The sequence below is a fragment of the Atta cephalotes genome (genome assembly GCF_000143395.1).
Source record: "Atta cephalotes unplaced genomic scaffold scaffold00017, whole genome shotgun sequence".
Classification (NCBI taxonomy): domain Eukaryota; kingdom Metazoa; phylum Arthropoda; class Insecta; order Hymenoptera; family Formicidae; genus Atta; species Atta cephalotes.
In genome coordinates, this window is record NW_012130081.1 from 4,796,943 (window position 1) to 4,801,979 (window position 5,037).

Consider the following 5,037-nt stretch of genomic DNA (forward strand, 5'->3'; position numbering starts at 1 on the left):
TTCTGTTCAACTATCGTATCTATCTCCTTCCTCCCCTCCCCCTCTCTTCTCTCTCTCTTTCTCTTTCTCTCTCGATCAAGCAGCTTCCTACGATCGAATGAATAACCATGTTGCGCCGTGCCGGTCAAATCCTTCGTCGCGCGTGGCACACTAATCGCGTGGACGCGGACGCGGACCTCGTCAGCTCGTCACCTCGTCACGGGAGCACTGCCGTTTAGCTTCCGTTTCATTTGGTCGGAACACAGATCGGCTGTCTAAAAGACACGAAGCAACAGCCAAGACAAACCTTAAATGCTTGCTAACCAAACAGTCGGAATTAGCCGCGTTACGCCGCCCACGAGAGACGGAGAGGAAGGGAAGGAGAAAGAGAGAGAACCGGTGCTTTCACCGTTTACTCCTCTCCACGGCTATTATCTCTCCGCTGCTCCATCACCGATCCTGCCTACCACTTTTCGACCCCCGTGCTGTCAACCATAACAAAAGTCGGAACGCTTTACAAAGTGGCCAGTTTCTGCAACTAGTAACGTAATCTCTGATAACGCAGTATGCCTTTCTGTAGCCGTTCTTGCGAATCATGTTTTCGCAAGTCGCAATTTAACGTCATAAATTCGCTTCAACGTAAGAAACACAGTATTGTTCTAGATATTTGCGATATAATGTTCAGATTCCGTTTCATGAAAGAAGTCATTCTATGAGAAAAGAAAAGTAAATCTGTTTTTATGTGATATTATCAATTATTGCGAAATCTTACGATTGACCAGAAACGAACAATTTTCCGTTATCAATTATGCGGGATCTAGTCGATTAATATGTACCGGAAAGAAGGGATGTAAAATGGAGTGCGTTGATGGCAGTCGAAAAAGTGACAGATAGAACGTGCAAACTTCACTAGAGAGCAAAGCGAGATTTGAATCGATGCCGCGCCGGTAGATTTATTTCTTTAAGCCAGACAATGAGGAAGGAAATGCGGCTGATACGTTTTCAAGAAAAATAAACGACTCGTGGTCGAAAGAGGGACGCGCGGCGGGAGGCATGAGGAAAGCGACGGGACCGGATTGTGCGCCACCGTTTGTTTTCGTCCTGAACGAGTCGGTCGCATTGTAACGTAACTAAGCTCGAATCAAAATATTAGCGACGTTCCGTCTATCGTAGAGGAAGAGAGAGAGAGAGAGAGAGAGAGAAAGAGAGATTGAGAGAGAGCACGCGCAATTTTAAGAATGAAAGACGACCTGATATGGTGCTACCATCTTCAAGTATTTAACGTTCAATAGCTCAATGACATGGCAATACATCATGGGAGAAATAGAAATGACTGTCAATCTTAAAATCAATATTTTATTGACTACTTTTATCATTTCTAGAAGATGGACGAAATTATTAAGCAACAACAATGGATGCTTTGCAATTGTTTAATACAAAAACGCATAAATTAATTATGCGATTCAGTTAGAACAGAATAACGCTATGTACTGTTTCAGATAGAATTAGATTAAATGTAGCTTTTTCCGTCTTGCTGAATGAAATAAAGCAAAAACGCCGACTGCTCAATGTCCTGCAATCTCATTTAGCCGCAATTAGTAACATTATGTAATTGTCACTAGGAAACACAAGTTTACACAGCCGATTAGTAGCCCTCGGATTGAATGCAGATGTATAGTGTTGTATCAACAATTTTGAGAATTGGAACAACTTGTGTCATCGTGTGCACAAAAATGTCTAGTGATTTTACAATTGGGAAGCACTCAATAATAAAGAGAAATATAATATTTATCAAATCGAAGTGAATCGATAGACGACATAAATAGATTGATGAGGGATGAGATAATAGACTGCCAGTCCTTGTCATTTCGCGCATGAGATGTGTCTTCATTTAATCTGACGCTTGTGAGCGCGTTCTTTGGGGATGCTGCGGATTGATTCGCCGCATTACGTACACGGTGGAAAGGCGAAACTGCGCAACCCTATCTGTCGGTGCCAACCGCGGAGTATCACTGTGCGGCGGCACATCCAGATAATCCTACCCGGGCCGGGTCCATTGATATGCTGATGGCGGGACTTGTCGCGTGAAATTGCCACCCGGTATGAATTGTTCGCTCGAATTCCGCTTCGGTGCCAGTCTATCTCTCTCTCTTCATGGCTCATTCCCCTTGCCTTCCGTCGCTCGTCGCCGTGTGCGCGTGGCACAATCCTATCGACGGCCCCGCAGGTTTCCTACGCTTTTAACGGCGAAATTCCCGAGAGAGCCGCGACAGAGAAATCCATCCAAGAGACGAGAAAATCCTCCCCGAAACGACAACTTGCTGAATCGCGAATCACTTCTCAGACATCTTGGAACCCAATCGCGACGGAATGAATCTTTCGACAGGTGTGAATTCGTAGAATTGCTTTCGCGATTTTTAATTATAGTTCGTGGGTTAATTACGAAACATTACAAGGGTAGGTAAAACTTTGCAAAATAAGACTGGGTATGGGTGGATTTGGTAATACATGTATAAAGAGCATAAGTAACGTTTTCGGTAAACCAAAGATGAAGGATCAGTTGCGTCGGCCGGATTTTCTTTTCTTTCAGAAGCGGTTTGAGAAACAGCAGGCGCTGTGCACAACGCCTCAGTGTTTGTTATCTTTATGCGAGCGCATCGCGGCATGCATCGTAGCCGCGTGCGGAAACTTGCGGGAGCATAAACCGATTGCATCCGCGAGACACGGTGCAGAAATTCGGCAGTGCGGCGCGGATAAACAAGCGGAAGCTCGCGAAAATTTGGAGGCCACGAATCGTCGAACGTCGCGGAAAACGCAACCGGCGATCACTTTGCTGCTAAAATTCGACTCGTGTATCCCTCGATAAACGTATTCGCCAACGCGTTTATGTATTTGCAAATCCATCGCGTCTGCGTGAATTTTAATGAGACTAATAACAAATGATTCTCTGAATTTGGAGAACGATGAAGAACTAGATTTATAAATTCCTATAGGGAATTTTCCTATGGGTTTGCCTAACCATGGGTACCTATAGTTAATTCGACAGACACTCCAAAGGAAGGAGACTCCTATCTTGCTGTAAATTGTCATAGGGTTTTTCATGGGATCCTAGAGGACTATAAAATTCTGTAGGAGCTTGTATAGATAGTAGGTATCTATAGGGTTTTACGCAGCATGCATATATAGGATAACATAGGAAATTTTTCTACAATGTTTTACATAGAAATCTAGGGTATCCAGTCCAGAAAAAAGGCTCTTATAGAATGGCATGAGAAAAAGAATGATGCACGTACAATGATGCAATCGAATCTAAATGATGATATACAGGATATCCCATATTTGGGACTATTTTCGTGTGCAGATAAAGTAGACTAAACTGAGTTCTGTATCATTTTGCAATTTTCACAATAATTGGTTTTTAAAGATTGCCAAATAAGCGGGTAAAATTGACGCAGACAATTTTAAGATATTTTTCAGAGTTTCTTTATGATATATTTTAAAGATGTTTTTCAAAGAATTCTTAAAGATATCTTAAAGTGTGTCAAGTATGCCTCGATTTTGGACATTCTGTTCATTGAGTATAATAATTGCAAAAATTGCAAAATGATAGAGGATTTTTCGATTCAGTTTAATCCGCTCTATCTGCACACAAAAATAGTTCCAAATATTTTGAGATACCCTGTATGGTTCCAAAATAGTCATAAATATTCTGAAATACCCTGTATACTCTATGAGGTGCACATTAGAGTGTGTATATCAAATGATATAACAGCCAACTGATGTAATTCCACGCGAAAATATCTAAGATAATTTTTCTATAAATCCAAAAATTAAAAGTCACGTGATAAACAAGGTGTGGTGACTCAAAACAGTCATGAATATATATTTTTCTTATGGCAGTTAGAATTTTTTTTTACCCGACGTGAAACGTACTTTATTTATTAATTATTATCGTGACTTCCAGTTTTTGTGAGTTACGAATTATTTTCTCAAGTTGATATAGGTACCCATAGGAATGCGGAAGGGATGCCTCATGGGAACTAAAGGCCTTTGACATGTAGGTGCACATAGGACAGAAGAGATATACATACGTCATCCTATGATAGCCTATAGGTATTTTCAGTTCTCATGGGGCACCTTTCCTTTATCTTATGTACGCCTCTATATGTCAAACTGATATTCTATAAACCTTTTAATTTTCATGGAGCATCTGTCCACATTCCTGTGGGTATCTATATTACTCTTTTTTTTATTTGCATTCCTATGAATGTCTTACATACCTATATATGCATGTTGCGCAAATTCTATAGGTAACTACAAAAGCTCCTACAGAATCTTATAAGTCCTCTATAGGAACCCATGAAAAAATCCATGGGAATTTGCAGCAGGATAGTTGGAAGTTGATTCTCTGAAAACGAAGCGAGGGGAAGGATGCGCGACGAATTGCGGTAATTGGAGGTTAGTGTCTGTTTTCTTTGAACACACCGATACGTTTGGTTTCTGAAAATTAGAAACGGAAATGGTTTCGGTGCGGCGTCTCTCGGAGCGGCGCATTATCTCTTCCTTGAGCTCCGTCCCTTTTTCCACGGCGCCATTTTCCTGATGTCGGATATCAGCGAAGCGGGCACGAGTATTGGTTTACACTCGGCTCCGTGTGGGTTCGAAGGTCCCGAGAATTAAATTTCACCGCGCTATATAAACACTGCCGCCGTTGACCGAGACGAGAAACATACGGAATCCGAACGGAATACGAGTGTTCTCCTCGAGTTAATCGGATCGTACGATGCGCATCTTCGTGAGAGTCGCGCTAGCAAGGGTTCAAAGAGCGCTCAAAAGAAAAAACTATATATTTCATGGCAAAATTAAATTTTCTCGAAACTATCGGACCAAAACTATTTCAGAAATCTCATTACATTTTCCACTATGCGATAAAGATTATTTACAAAATTATTTTGCGAATTTCTTGATTGTATTTTAGAATTAAAATTTTAAAGTTTAATTAGTTTACCATAAATATATATTGTGATATTTCTGTTATCTCTTTCTCTCTCTCTCTCT